This window comes from Sminthopsis crassicaudata, chromosome 4, assembly GCF_048593235.1.
Source record: "Sminthopsis crassicaudata isolate SCR6 chromosome 4, ASM4859323v1, whole genome shotgun sequence".
Classification (NCBI taxonomy): Eukaryota; Metazoa; Chordata; class Mammalia; order Dasyuromorphia; family Dasyuridae; genus Sminthopsis; species Sminthopsis crassicaudata.
Window position 1 is genome coordinate 108,256,180 of NC_133620.1, and position 16,902 is coordinate 108,273,081.

At 35.8% G+C, this 16,902-nt stretch overlaps 1 long non-coding RNA gene across 1 annotated transcript; it reads right to left on the bottom strand.

Annotated features, from left to right (window-relative positions):
- Positions 1 to 252: 252 nt before the first annotated feature.
- Positions 253 to 16,018, bottom strand: LOC141541102 (uncharacterized). The gene is made up of 2 exons (XR_012481656.1): positions 15,862 to 16,018; positions 253 to 361 (listed from the first exon to the last, which is right to left on the bottom strand). It is a non-coding gene; the product is annotated as an uncharacterized LOC141541102 (long non-coding RNA).
- Positions 16,019 to 16,902: the final 884 nt, after the last annotated feature.

The following is a 16,902-nucleotide window of genomic DNA, read 5'->3' on the forward strand; positions in this document are numbered from 1 at the left end:
TCCCCATTTATTATGTTTTAATATTATTGATGCTCTTGACCTATGATGTTAATGATCTGTGGTTCTTGGGATATGTCTGTTGGCCCTTTATTAAACAGTCCTATGCTGGTGTATTTTTTATATTTCTTATGTCTGCTGTGTTTAATTGTTACGTCTCCTTTACTATTGGGCTTACAAAGCAGCTAGGTGATTCAGAGGATAGAGCATCAGGACTGGTGTCAGGAAAAAAAAAAACTAGCCACAGGTACTTACTAGCTGTGTAGGCAAATTAGCAGACTGGAAGATGACTGGTGATGGAATTGGGAATATCTGGGATGCCAATGATGTGTACTTGGAGTCGTAATCCTGCAGAAAATACCATCTGCATCCAGAAAAAGAAATATGGAGATTGAACGTAAATCAATACATACAATGTTCACTTCTTTTTTCTATTTTTTCTCTCCCATGGCTTTTCCCTTTTGCTCTGCTATTTCTCTCCCAACATGATTCATAAAACAATGTGTATTAAAAATAAATTTTTATTAAAGCTTCTTATTTTTCAAAACATATGCATGGACAATTCTTCAGCATTAGCTCTTGCAAAACCCTGTGTTCCAATTTTCTCTCCTGTCCTCCATGCCCTCCCCTAGATGGCAAGTAGTCCAATATGTTAAACATGATAGAAATATGTTAAATCCAATATATGCATACATATTTATACAATTATTGTGCCACACAAGAAAAAAAGAGAAGCAAAATAAAATGCAAACAACAAAAAGAGTGAAAATGCTATGTTGTGAACCACACTTAGTTCCCACAGTCCTTTCTCTGGGTGTAGATGGTTCTTTTCATCACTGAACAATTGGAACTGGTTAAAAATAAATTAAAAAAAAATATCTTGACCACAGTTCTTTAAATGCTCTCTATTAAATACAAGGGGCAACTAGGTGGCACAGAGTACTGAGTTCAGGAAGACCTGAGCTCAAATCCAGCCTTTCATACAAGCTATGTGACCCTGGCCAAGCCACTTAATTCTCTTTGCCTCTGTTTCTTCATCTGGAGAATGAACTGAAGAAGGAAATGGCAAATCACTCCAATATTTCTACCAAGAAAACATGAAATGGAGTTAGGAAGAATCAGAAATGACTGAAATGAATGAATAATCACAAATTAAATGTAAGTTTAATGAGAATATCACATAATCTCTGCCTGCCTCAGTTTCCTCATTTATAAAATAGGGATAATAATAGCATCTACCTTTCAGGGTTGTTGTGAGGATCAAATGAAATAATAATTATAAAGCACTAAGTATGGAAGCTGACTTATTATTATTATTATTATTGTTATTAATGGAATCATAGTTTTAGAGCTGAAAGAACCTCAGGGATCATTGAGTCAAATCTCCAAATTTTTCAGAAAAGGACATGGAGGTACAGGGTCTTGCTCAGTGTCACACAGAAAGCAAGTTATCTGGGGCAGAGATTTAACCTCAGATCTTTGGAGTAATATTAAATTCCACTTTTATTTGCTGTTTCATCTGCTATTGATTAGGAAACTAGAAAGTAAAAATTATTTGAATTGTATCTAAATATTAATTAAATTGTATCTAAAATAAGAGTCAATTATCTCAGAATAAAGGCTTAAGGATCTCATCAACAGATGAAATCCTTTAGCTGTAAAGTGCAGATTTTATTGACATCCACTGTCTGCTGAGGCATTTTTTGCTTCCTTCCTGATTCTCATAGATATTCTCAATAAATGAGCTTGCTATGTAGATAACCTGCAGGAAAAAAAAAAATTAGTTTTTTTTATGTCTGTAAAGGAAAAAAAAAAACATTTCATTCAAGTAAAGTCTGACAAAAAATGTTGCCTTATTAATATCTTAAAATACCTGCTTTAATAAAAAGGAAAAGTTGGTTTGTAAAAAGTACCTCAATTTGTAAGCAAATGATTCTTCCTAAAATATAATTTAAGAAGTTTCCTCTTAAAAGCTCATTCACACTATTATTTTGCTCTATCTCACTTGAAAATAAAGATATACTTCTGGACAGCCCTTGGTTAAATTATTTAAAATTTTAAGTCCAGGTAACTGACTTTTGAGACTGAGAAACCAATAAGAATCTTCAACTAGATAGATAGCTGGAAATCCTAGATTCACCCTTTCTAAGCGGTAGAGCCTTCTTGATTCTAAAGAATGAGGTCTTGGCCAGCTCTTCATTTAAGAAAGTTTATTTTAGCTACTGTCATTAGCAGTGGAAATAAAACCTATTGGGTGATGAGACTCTGCTTCAGTCATGTCACAAGATAGTGAGCATATCTTAGAGACCATTTAAGGAGAAGCCTATTTATCTCTTAAAGAAAACCGAACCCGAAAGGAGCCATTTATTGGACTGGGCATAAAATGAGGCATGGAATGGGATTTTGGACTCTCTTTCAGAGATAAATGAAATTGATTGTTTCTTCTGAAGCAGGCTTACATTAGCAGCAAAATAATCAAGTATCTAGGTAATGTGAGCACAGCCTAAACTTTACCCTAACACAATCCAGAAAATTATTTTCAAGTCTAAAGGAGAACCTGAGTGACTTCCAATGAATTAATCTTGAATTCACTCATCCAGAGGAGGAACTAAAGTGACTTCTAATGAGCACTAATGATAGGCATAGTGCTAAAACTACTCCCCAAACACAGATTCTTCCAGGAGAAAAAAAAAAAAAAAGTTAAGATGTCATTTGCCTATCTCCAAGTCATCACCAGATTCACTCCTAAATTATTCCAGACAGCAGTGAAGGTCTGAAATTCACATGGTAAAGGGGAAAAGGCCTTGGTTTTTGAGTTGGAGAATCCGAATTCAAATCTTTTGGAGGCTATTTATTTCTGTATGATCTTTACCCATGTGACCTCAATCAAGTTAATTCCCTTTTCCAGGCCTCAGAGTCAACATCTGTCAATTAAAGGGTGGACCACATGATCTCAAAGCTCTTTCTAGCCTTATTTTTAAAGACTTATGAAGAAGAAAATTCAGTCACCCATCCTAGTTTTTATTAAAATCCTCAGTGTCAGGAATTTTCTTTTTTTCTGTTTCATTTAAATCCCTTTGCAGTTGAAGTCAATTTCTTTGAGTATTTAGCCTGAAAACAGGAAATAGCCAATCTTTTGCCTCCATGTTATATTAAAACTCTTTAAAATTTTTTATTTTATTAAAACCTTTCCTATGTCCACAGAATATTATTAAGTCCCCCTCTATGCTTTAGCTTTTTCTCCTCTAAGCTAAATAACCCCTGTTCCTTTTAATACTTTTCAAAAGGTTCCCTAAGTCATTTAATCATATTTCTGGTACCTCTTTCTTCTTCTCTACCCCATCCATCTTTCAATTAATCACAAGAACATGAGCTTAGAATAATAATAATGATAATAATAGCTATGTTCCAGACACTGTTTTAATTGCTTTATAAACATCATCTCATTTGATCCTCTTAAGAATCCTGGGAAGTAGGTGCTATTTATTATCCTTCTTTTACAGTCGAGGATACTGAGGCAAACAGAAACCCAAGGTCACCAGATAGTCATTGTCAGAGCCAGTGTTCAAATCCAAGTTTTTTTATTACAAATCTTGTCCTATTTCCACTGTGCCACATTGCTTTTCTTCAAATCATACCCAATACCAAAAGTATATCATGAAAAAATCTGAAAGGAAAATATCAAATTTAGGAGAGAAAAGGCTAAAATCAAAACTAACAGGGCAGAGAGGTCAAATTTGAAGAGAAGAACATGGAATAAAATCATCAAATGTTCTTTACTTAAAGGCACAGATTGAATGGCACAGTCACATTTGTTGACAGCTAAAGGGTTTATAAGCTGACATGAGGGATCTTTTCTCAAATGCTATTCCTGTGCAGAGCTTCAGGGAACACAATTTGATGCCAATTTTTAAATCCACAAAGCATCCACCATAAAATCTTCCTGAGAACAAGGCCTTTGCTCTGCAATTCCTGCCCCCTCCACTTTTAAAAATTGTGTCTGCTATTATAAACCAAGCTGGAATTTCCATTCAAAGAAGGAAATATACAGTGTCCTAAAGTTCTCCATATATGTTGGGACTTTATGAGAAGGGGGGAAAATTAAAAGTTGTCAGAGAAAATTTCAACACAGAGTTATGGTACCCACTATAGAAGGCATAATATAAAATACTTCATGATATTCCGTTGAATGAACATTCTGTTCTAAAAGTCCTTAGTGGGCAGACAGTGATGGATCACTGGGAACTTTTTGATCTCTGGTTAATTAGAGATTTCTTTGGAAAAGTTTTTGCTGACTGAATATGACATAAGTGTGACAGTGGTTTTAAACTCGAACCACTTTTGCCTATATGTTCTTCATGGAATCTTTGAGGATTGCCATAATTATGAAAGTACATCTCCATCCCCTTTCTAGAGCATTCTTTACTGATAAACCATGCACAAATAGCAAAGCACTTAATTGAGACAATTGATCAAAATAAATAACAAAGAGGGAGAGAAATCAAGCAATAGAATCATTCTCAGCCCGATCTCTCTGTCTCTCTGTTTCTCTGTCTCTCTCTGCCTCTCTCTCTGCCTCTCTCTCTCTCTCTCTCTCTCTCTCTCTCTCTCTCTCTCTCTCTCTCTCTCTCTCTCTCTCTCTCTCAATCTCTCTCTCTCTCTCTCTCTCTCTCTCTCTCAATTTCTCTCTCTCTCAATCTCTCTCTCTCTCTCAATCTCTCTCTCTCTCTCTCTCTCTCTCTCTCTCTCTCTCTCTCTCTCTCTCTCTCTCTCTCTCACACACACACACACACACACACACACACACACACACACACATACACACCTCCCAAAAAAGTTAGAGATAGAAATAAACATCTAATATGAACCAAGACATTCCTAGCAATATCCCTTGAAGGAGGGGGGGAAAAAAGCCCTGATTCAATTAGGAATGTCTTGAACATTGCCTGAATGACCCAAGTGTAGAACCTGGTTTGAATACCTTCAAATGTATAATTAGTCCCAAGGAATATTGCCAGACCCATTGTAACCCTCACTCGATTCCTTGAGGAAGAAGAAGTAGCCACAGTAGCCAATAAAAGATTTAGCAAAAAGATGGCTACACCATACCAAGAAGTCAAGAAGAGAAACAAAGAGGCAGAAACAGTTGCCAGAAGATGTGCTAAGTGTTTTACAAATATTATATCATTTGACTCTTACAATAACCCTGGGAGTAGGTACTATTATTATTTCCAACATTTGAGGAAACGGAGACAGACAGAGCGTGAGTGACTTGGCCAGGTGTTACAGCTAGTAAGTATGCTTTGTGGATTTAAAAAATTAGCATCCACTTATGTTCATTGAAGCTCTGCACAGGAACTCAAGTCTTCCTGACTCCAGGCTTGGTACTGTACTACCTAGCTACCTAAGCCTCCATTTCATCCTTTGTGAAATGAAATTGGAATAGGTGACTTCTACGGTCCTAAATTCTATGATATCACAGTTTATTTCATACACCATAGCTACATAGAAGTAGTGGAATCATGCATGGCTCAGAGATTCAGCTTTTACAGGGAGCTAAGTTGTATTCAGCACCCAATTAGTTAATTAGTTAATAGGGAATTTGAATGTTAGACTTCTGTTGTTTATATCTCTTTACAACTGTCATGTTTGGGGTTTGTTTGTTGTGTCCCCCAGTTACTTGTGACCTTTCTTAGGTAACAAGTTATCTTCTGGGCAGAGTTCTGCCCTGCTCTTTAAGATGCTGAGTGTGGGATAGACCCAACCACACAATGGTTGTTGAAACTTGAACACTAGTCAATTTGATTCCAAAGCCAGCCACAGCACCCACCATAAAATAGTATTTATTGTGGTAAAGAAGTTAATGTTGCCCCACTTCAAATAGGAGACCAATAAGCTAAAAGAGTTGTGTTTCAGCTAGTACATCTCTCTGCTTCAAACAGAACTGTTCTTACACATATCTACATATGTCCTCCAAATGGGCACATATTTTAGTCTGAACTAGCCACAGAAATGACATTTCTATCCATGGTAACTAGGCCTGGTAACCATCAAGGGAAGCCTTTCTTGTGTCTAGCTTCAGTTCCCTTCTCTGCAATTATAACCCATTTCTTCATGTTTGGCTTCTGTGGAGATGGAGATCAAGAAGAGCTGCTCAAAAATAACCTATTTTATAGATAATGTGTGATACTATGATAAATCTCAAGTAGCTTAAATATGTTAGGAATATCATGAGTGACTGGCAAAGTGAAGAATATACACTTTCATAGTTTCCCAAACAAAAAAGTTCTTTATTGTTCATTTAAAAATGGATCCAGGAGAAATTATACAAAACAGTGGTTGAAGGCCTCCACCTAAGTTTGTCTGTAGTTCCAGGAGATGACCCTGGGTTCTTGAAGCACAATTTTGACTGTTCTATGACTGTGAAGCACAAGTTTTTGAAGGCTCTACCAATTTGTAAAAGCTTAGGGCGAAGGATTTTGGGTCTCTTGTCTGGGGACCAGTATTGCTAATTTGGGAGAGGCCCAATATCATAATAACAATTTTTGGTCAAGCAACTCATGAAATATCATCTGCCCTGGCAGTTTACTAGCGTGAAAAGGGCCTTGTTTCTGGGTCTGGTTCAAATGTCATCTCTAATATTCTCTGTATGAACCTAAGCAACCACTGGCTCTCCTTCAGTCTCAGTGTCTTCATCTGTAAAATAAGGAGATTAGGCTAGCTGGCAGCTAAGGATCTTTCCAAGTCTAGACCTCACATCCTATGATGCTACAAAGGAATAAGAAGAGTTAGAAAATTCCCATCAGTGAGATCTGTGGTATTTAATATTAGTGTTCAGAGGACATAACTTGAAAAAAGTCAAACCATATGTAGGAACTCAAAACAAGTACTATTTTTACTTTGTACCCTTGGTAAACAAGTAAAACCTCACAAATGTCACACTTAAAAATGGCATGTATGTCAACCTTGACCTTCTGTATTTTGTCTGGGCTGGTAAGGAGGCTAGAGAAGGTGAGAGAGAGAAAAGAAAGGAAAAGCTCTAGAAGGCAGAAAAAAAAGAGCATACCGAAAAGAAAAAAAACAAGGCAATGATAGAGTGAAAAGACCTGGATTCTAGTCTTGGCCCCACCACTAACTATATAGTTCTGAACAAGTTTTCCCTTAGGCAAAATGTAAATAAAAACTTTTGGGCAGTGAGGTGGCACAGTGATTAGAGTTATGGGGCTAAAGTCAGGAGGACTCATCTTTCTGTTCAAATCCAATCTGAGACACTTACTAGTTGTGTGACCCCGGATAAGTCACTTGAATCTGTTTGCCTCCTTTTCCTCCTTTTTTAAATGAACTGGAGAAGGAAATAACAAAACACTCCAGGAAAACCCCAAATAGGCTCATGGCTGAAAAGAGTGGAGAACAACAAAAATAAAAGTTTCTGAAAAGGAAACATATGCCAAAGGGGAATGGACAGCTTCAAAAAGTCGTTGGTTGCCATTCTAGAAAGCAATTTGGAACTACGCTCAAAAAGTCATCAAATTGCAATTTCTACTGGGCTAGTATCCCAAGAGATCTTAAAGAAGGGAAAGGGACCTGTATGTGCAAGAATGTTTGTGGCAGCACTTTTTTAGTGGAGAGAAACTGGAAAATGAGTGGATGCCCATCAGTTGGAGAATGGCTGAATAAATTATGGTATATGAATGTTATGGAATATTATTGTTCTGCAAGAAATGACCATCAGGATGAATACAGAGAGGCTTGGAGAGGTTTACATGAACTGATGCTAAGTGAAATGAGCAGAACCAGGAGATAATTATACACTTCAACAAAAATACTATATGAGGATCAATTCTGATGGAAGTGGATATCTTCAACAATGAGATGATTCAGACCAGTTCCAATGATCTTGTGATGAAGAGAGTCAATTATACCCAGAGAGAGTACTGTGGGAACTGAGTGTGAATCACAACAAGCATTTTCACTCTCTTTGTTATTGCTTGCTTGCATTTTATTTTGCTTCTCTTTTTTTTTAACTAATTTGATTTGATTTTTCTTGTGCAGCACAATAATTATATAAATATGTATGCATATATTGAATTTAACATATATTTCTACCATGTTTAACATATATTGCACTACTTGCCATCTAGGGGAGGGCATAGGGGAAGGGGGGGGAAATTGGACACAAGATTTTGCAAGGACTAATGTGAAGAATTGTTCACACATATGTTTTGAAAAATAAAAAGCTTTAATTAAAAAAAAAAAAAAAGTAATGGTTGCCCCCTCCCTAGAGATCTGGACAAACACTTTGTAAGGTGTGTTCTAGAGGAAAATCTTATTCAGGTGTAGATGGCTGGCAAGATACAAGACTGTGATTTTGTGATATGATTGAAGGTCTGTCTGTTTCAGTTTCCCTTTTTGTAAAATAGAATTTATGCTTTACTCATCATATAGATGATTGTGAAGGTCAAATAAGAAAATAGTACAAAATCCCTTTAAAATATATCAAAGACCATATAAACATAAGGTACCATTATTATTAGATGAGCTGCATTTTTGTTTTTTCCTCCAGACCTATGATTTCATCAAACCAATACAGTTCTATTTCATGTTTATCTTTGAAATCCCAGTATTTTGCACATTCCCTGTTTTTTAGTAGTTACTTAATAAATATCTCTTGATTGGTTGATTGAACTTAGAGTCTCAGAGGACTCTGATAAGTGACAAAGTGGATAGATAAAGGGACCTGGAGTCAGGGAAAACTCCCCTTCCTGAGTTCAAACCTGACTTCAGACATTTTTACTAGCTTGGGTGATCTTGGGCACTTAACGCTAAATTAAGTGCCCAAACTTAGTAGCTTACCCGTAAAATAAGCTAGAGAAGGAAATGGCAAATGACTCCAATATCATTGCCAAGAAAACTCCAAATGGGATCATAAAACAGTTGAAATGACTGACAACAAAAAAAGTCTTTAAAGAGTTGGCTAAATTCTCTGAGAATACACTTCAGCAGTGGACATATAACTAGTATCCTAGTTGTTCTAAGGAAAATTTGAACACTAGTCAATTTGATTCTAAAGCTAGCCACAGCACCATAAAATTGTATTTATTTTGGTGAAGAAGTTAATGTTGCCCCACTTAAAATAGGAGACCAATCAGTTAAAAGAGGCTCAGAATTTCTTATTCAAATTCAAGTTAGATTTTATTATTCATATCTAAATTGTCTCCCTTTAATCCTGGTAGCTTACAAAACTGTGATAATTACAATGTGATATGCTAGAATGAGATGTCATACTCATGGCCCCTTGGCCCACTACTCTATACTCTCAAGTGGGGCTGGAATCAGATTAAAATGTAAATGGCTAAAATTCAATCAAACAAATAAAAGTCCAATAAAACATAGCTAATATTAATGTGCTCTTCTAAGTCATTATGCTACCTACAGGATTCTTCTTTATGGTTTAGTGGACCCCATCTTTATTTAAGTTAGACTCCACTGGTTTAGAGCAAGGCTAGAGGAAGGAATGATCAAACAGCAATAAAATTAAAGTTAATAACAAAGAGAGCAGTTAGCAAGCAATCCATAGAAAAACCTTGGCAGATAGACAAAAATTATGTCTCTGTCATCTAGAGGAGAGTAGCTTGGTGGCTCAGTGGATATAGTGTTAGGCCTAAAGGCAAAAAGATTAATCTTCCTGAGTTCAATTCTGCCCCCAGACACTTACTAGCTTTGTGATCCTGGGCAAGTCGCTTAACCCTATTTGCTTTAGTTTCCTAATCTATGAAATAAACTAGAGAAGGAAATGGCAAATCACTCTATTATATCTGCCAAGAAAACCCCAAATAGGGTCAAGAAGAATCAGATATGACTAAACAATAAATAACAAGAGTGTCCAGAGGAGTCCAGAGTTACAGACCATGTTTCTATAGCATTTTATATACATCATCTGTGATTTTCACATAATAATCTGATGTCAGAATACAGCCATGTATAGATTACAAAACTTTAATTCCCTGAAGCTCAGAGAAATGAAATGATTTGACTACATTACACAATTAATAAGTGTCATAGATAGAACAGGAACTAATAAGTCTTTCAGACTCCAAGTGTAGCATTTTATCCTTTATAATCCAGTAGTGTCATACCCAAATAGAAACAGATCCCTGAGGGCCACATATTGACTTAGAAAACTAAAGTATCTCTGTTTACAGTTTATTTATTTATTTTGCTAAACATTTCCTAATTATATTTTTTAATCTGGTTCCTTCCACATTTGAAAGTTTTTGAATTTGACACCCCTCCATCATGATTCCTTTCTATGAAATAAATGGTGAAAGTATTTTTCAGATGAATAAACTGTCTCAGAAAGATACCTAAAGTAATGCTGTTGGTAAGTGACGAATCCTGGTTTTCCAAACAGTTCAAAATTCAGTACTCATAAATTTATACCATGCTTTTATTTCTCCAAAAGCCCCACTGATAAATATGTTCTTTGTAGCTCCATGGCCCAAAGGCAAATGAATCTCTGAGATGAAGAACAAAAGAATGAGGCAGTGGGGTCTTTTTCCCTTTCACAAGAAGTTATCCTGGATAAAGAGGATATTCTGCACTGAAGAAGCAGATAGGGTGGGAAAAAAACACTTTTCTGTCTTTCAACCCAAAAAACATAAGTTCCTTAGTCCAAACGGGAAATGAACTCACTGTACTTGCCAATAACTGTTCCTCTTCTATATGACCTCTGAGTTATTTTAAAACAGCTTTACCAGATAATGTAAGTACCACATTCTAATATTACCATTTATAAGAATTATGCCCTGGGGGATTTCCCATGGCAAGTTGAAGCAAAAGGGCTTTGGTTTGAATGCTAACAATTTTTAATTCTTCTCTAAAGAAGTACACACTACTGTTTAAAACAAAACAGAACTCAGTGGTCCAGTTTTTTGGTTTTCCTGTAAAAATCTGGACAAATAATTTAGACCCTTGGAGGCCAGCTTCTGCAAATGCTACCTCTAATATCTTCTCCCCAGGGCGGGGAAATGGTAATCAAATGGCAGAACATATATCTAGTTTCTTGTAAACTTGAATAGAGTAGATAAAATTCAGTTCTGTTATTGCTATTATTAGGCATTTCATTTTACCTGGGTAATTTTGGGAAATTTGTTAAATCTTTTTTTAGCCCTAGCTTCCTTGTCTATAACAATGGTAAATTTCCCTTCTAATTCTAAATCCTAGGATTTCTATAAACCCCTTTCCCCTACATTCATACAAATGAATGGAGGATTTGTTTTGTGTCTCTTGTTAAAAATCTACTGGTTAAAAACTGCTCTAACTCATGTCTTCTCAGAAGTTTTAAATCCCACAAATTTATAAAGTAGTGATTTATTCATCTATGTTTTATCTTATTAGAGTGAATAATTTTTTAAAAAATTTTCAATTATCAAGCATTTATCTTCTCTCTCTCCCACCTCCTATCTCCCATCTCTTCATTGAATAAGGAACAAGCATTTATTAAAAACTTACTCTGTGCTCAGCATTACACAAAAAACTTTACAAATATTATCTCATTCAAATATTGTACAGAGTAAGAATAACATTATTCCATGATCAACTATGATAGATTTAGCTCTTCTCAGCAATACAATAATCCAAGATAGTTCCAAAAGACTGATGATAGAAAATGCTATCCACAACCAAAGAAAGAACTGATGGGAGTCTGAATACAGATCAAAGCATAATATTTTCACTTTGTTTTTTGGTATTTTTTTTCTCATGATTTTCCCTTTCATTTTGATTCTTCTTTTACAACATGACTAATGTGGAAATATGATTTTTAAAAATATGTTATCTCATTCAACCCTTCCAACTACTCTGGGAGGTAGATACTATTATTATCCTCATTTCAAATCTAAGGAAATTAAGGAAAGCTAAGGTTGTGACTTGCTTAGAATCAATATCAGCAAGTGTTGAAGTCAGAATTTGAACTTAGGTCTTTCTTACTCCAGGCCCAATGCTCCATCCACTGAACCACTAGCTGTCTCTAGATAGAAGGAAAAAAAAAAGAAAAGAAAAAAGAAAACCTCTTATAACAAATATACAGAGTCAACCAAAGCAAATTCCTATATTGGCCATGCCCAGCAATTTATGTCTCACCCTGCATCTTGAGTTCATATCCTTTCTTCTAAAAGAGGAGTAGTAAGCTTCATTATAGGTCATCTGGAATCATGACTTGTCCTTGAGTTGATCAATAATGACAATAATAATAATAACAACAAACATTATTATTGGTAAATACTAATTTAAAGGGACACAATATGTTTTAAATTTATCAATGGACATATTCAAAATAAAAAATACAAATTGCTGTTCTTGTTCTTTCTTTTTCAACGCTAATAAAGTTTCACAACAAGAAACTGCAAGGACTCAGATTCCAGAACTAGGATGGGGTAATCAGGACTTTCCCCTAGGGTGCTGAAATTGAGAGTCACTGTCAGTATTTGCAGTCTCTCACAGTGTAGAAATAATTGAGTTTAGCATCTAGGCAACAAGAAAGCTGGTTTAAAATAAGGAAACTACTGGATGATAGTCACATATTCTGTGTAAAATTGTTGGTCGGCCTCATCCTGTTAAACCCTCACTTGGTAGTATCAACCTCAAAGTACCCTGGAATCACTGCTTTCTTAACTCCTATCACCTTTCCCTACATTCATACAAATGAACAGAGGATTTACTTTGTTTATTTTAGAGGATAAAAATGTATTTTTTAATGACTCTGCTCTAATTCAAATTTTCTGAATCCAGTGAGCTCCAATTTTATTCAATTAACTCTGAAACACTGTGCTAGGGACCTGGGCAAACATACTAAGATGAAAAATAGCATAGTTCTTGTTCTTAAAAATGCTTATAGTGCAATGTGATCATCTGAAAATATCTTATGGGAAGAGCAAAATGCATAGGAGACATCAAACAGAGTGGTCTTATATATTTTCAGGTGCTGAGGGAAAAGGGATGGATTTGAAAATGCTTCATGAGAGAAATGGTACCCTAGCCAGCTACTGAAGGATGCTAGAGATGAATGGAAGGGTAGAGGTGAGAGGAAGAAAAGGAGATTTTTCTCATCATAGAATATGGAAAAAAAGACAGAGAAGAAGAGTTCAAGTTCTTAGAAATTTGAGTAGCCCAGTTTGAACAGTACATAGAATATATAAAGGGAAATAGTTCTACCATATCATTTGTTTTGAAAATGAAAGTTTGTTTCAGAATGATTGATATGTTAGTGAACAGTTTGACATAATGTAAATTTCACATTTGCTTATGCATGATTTCATCTGTGAGGGCTGAACTGAGCCACACAGAGATGTACAAAACACCCACCCACACATATCTTAAATATCTACTAGCTCCCTCAATTCATTCTGTGTGTGATCTATAAGGTTATGTTTTGCTATTCTTTTGCTTTTGTGGACAGATAAGTGTATATTTACATATGTATACATAGATACATATATATTTAAACACTCATTCAACATCCTAGACATATCTGAGCATCCTATTTTAAAAACACCAAGCAGGCCAAACAAAAGGAAAGCTTTACATATTGAGAAGAAACATGAAATCATAAAGTTATTTGAAAAAATGAGACTACATGATAATCTCCCAAGAAATGTGCGTAAGAAATCCACACTGAGGATCATCGGAGACAATACCACACAAATAAAAGAAATCTCTATGATTGGAAGCTTTGCCTCTAATCCTATTTTTCCCATAAGCCCTGGGCTATTTTTTTTCTTTTTAAAAATATCTTTTTATTGACAGTACATATGCATGGATAATTTTTTACAACACTATCCCTTGCACTCACATCTGTACTGACTTTTCCCTTCCCTCCCTCCACCCTCCTCCCCTAGATGGCAGGCAATCTTATACATGTTAAATATGTTATAGTATATCCTAGATACAATATGTGTGTGCAGAACCTAACAGTTCTCTTGTTGCACAGGGAGAATTGGATTCAGAGGGTAAAAATAACTTGAGAAGAAAAACAAAAATGCAAACAGTTCACACTCATTTCCCAGCGTTCTTTCTCTGGGTGTAGCTGATTCTGTCCATCACTGATCAATTGGAATTGGATTACATCTTCTCCTTGTTGAAGATATCCACTGCCATCAGAATACATCCTCATACAGTATCGTTGAAGTGTATAATGATCTCCTGGTTCTGCTCATTTCACTCAGCATCAGTTTATGTAAGTCTCTCCAAGCCTGCTGGTCATTTCTAACAGAACAGTAATATTCCATAACATTCATATACCATAATTTACCCAACCATTCTCCAATTGATAGACATCCATTCATTTTCCAGTTTCTAGCCACCACAAAAGCCCTGGGTTATTTTTGCATGCACTTGCACAGTAGAGTGAATTTTTGGAATGCTTACATTGTGATATAACAGGACTGACTATACTATGGAATATGGCTAGAAAGATAAGTTGGAACCAGATTTTTGAACTTTGAGTACAGGGATAAGGAGCTTGTTCTTTATCCTTCAGACAACACGTAGCCATTGAAGGTCCGAAGGATCATTTGAAAAAGGGGAAAAGGTGGAGGGAAGCAAGGGAAAACAGTTAGGAGGCTATTACTGTCACCTAGGTGAGAGATGATAAGAGCCCTTGATGATAAGAGTAGTAGGAGCAGGAAGGGGTGGGGGAAATAATAGAAGCCTGGCAATGGTGAAACAAAAACAAAATTGAAATCATCTCAGACCAAAAGGAGCTTCAACTATGCAATGTTGCCTTTTTAGATATCCTGATATATGGCAAAAAAAAAAAAAAATCTTACTGCATATTGATGTTGTTGTTCAGTTTTTTGTTTTTGTTTTTGTTTTTAGTCTTGTTTAACTCTTTGTGACCCCCATTTGGAGTTTTCTTGGCAAATATACTGGTTTGCCTTTCCTTTTCTAACTCATTTTACAGGTGAGAAAACTGAAGCAGATATTGTTAAGCGACTTACTTAGCTAGTAAGTATCGGAAGGTAGATTTAAACTCAGAGGAATCGTCCTGATTCCAAGCCCAGTGCTATCCACTAAGCCACCTAGCTGCCTGATATGATTTTAGGGACACTCATTAATATAATGTAGTGCATCTAGCTTTAAAATGTGTGTAACTAATTTGTCCTTACAATTAGCTTCCCTCTCTAAACTTTGTTATCAGTTCAAATATAATAGTAACATAATAATAACTGACATTTATATGGTGCTTTAAGATTTGAAAAGTATTTTATATATATTATCTTATTTCATCCTTACAAAATGCCAGTGAAGCAAATGTTAGAGCCATTATTATTTTTATTTTACAGATCAGGCAGCTGAGGCACAGAGAGATTATATGATTATACTATTACTAGTGGGCAGGGTCACACAGCTAGTAAGCATCTAGGAAAGGATTCCAGATCCCCTCTCTCCACTAGACCAGAATATCCACAATTATCTGATGACTAACAAGTGAATTCTCAAAAGACTCTATGAGGGGAGATGCTGACCTATTTCCCTGATGAGCCAGTTGCAGGGAAAAGCCAGTGAAATCACCAGACCTCTTCGGTGACTCAGACAGGTCCCCAAATTGTGTGTCATGTGATCAAACAGGCTTGGAAATAGAGTCATGGTTCTCTATAACAATGAGATCTTTCTCTTATGAAGCTTTCCCTGAACTCCTCAGACCATCATTGATGCTACATTCTCTCAACTCATGGTGTCATAGGCTTTAGGCCTGGAAATGTCCTTGGCCCAATCCCCAACTTTTATAGACAATAAGCATTTTATAGAAATGAAGAAACTGAGATGAGATCTATAGAATAAAGTGACTTGCTTAAAGTTACTCACCCAGTGAGTAGTGGAAGTAAGTTTTGAACCCAGGTCCTTATTTTCCAAGTCCATCAACACTGTGTCCACATCCTCTTTTAGACAGCTGATATGGGAATTACTTGCTTTGGGTCTAACCTTCATTTTATACTTGCAGCAAGCTATGTTTTCTTCTCTTCCAAAATGGAACTGAGGAAATTTAAAATAAGGAAATATGGCATAATAAGGTTTTATTCTGTGGCTTTTCACCTCTTCCTCTTTCAGCATCTTTTTTCTGAGTCTTTTTGACAGTATCCCACCCTTCATGCCTTTGTTTTTTTGTTTCTTCCTGGTTCCCAGAAGTTATTAAGGATCTCACATTAAACTAGCTTTCCTGGGTAATCCTAGTGATAGCTCCTTCTCCACTGAGTTACAATAAAAACAATAATTCAATAAACATTTATTAAGTGCCTACTATATAACAACTACTGTGCTAAGTACTGGAGGAGATGCAAAAAGAGGCAAAAAACTTCTGCCCTCAAGGAATTTACAATCTAATGATGGGAGGACAACATGCAAACAAATATATATATATATACATATATATATATATATATGTAAAGCAAGCTATATACATGATAAATGGGAAATAATTAAAAGAAGAAAGATGCTGTAATTAAGAGGGATTGGCACTTTAAAATTTGCAAAGAGCTTTATATATGTTATCTCATATAATCATAACTACTGATGAGATAAATGCTATTATTACCTAATTTTGTTATTCAGTTGTGTCTGACTTTTTATGACTCCATTCGGGGATTTCTTGGCAAAGAGACTGGAATGCTTCTCAGTTCATTTTTACAGAGGAGGAAACTGAGGCAAACAAGATTAAGTGACTTGCCCAGAGTCACACAGCTAGTACATGTCTGAGGCTGAATTTGAACTCACGTCCTCCCAACTTTAGACTCAGCCCTCTCTGCACTACTTTACCTAGTTCCCCTAACCTGAGCAACTAAACCCTGCCAATAATAATGTATGGTGACTGTGGAAAATTCTACCACTTATCACAGGGTGTGTCATTAT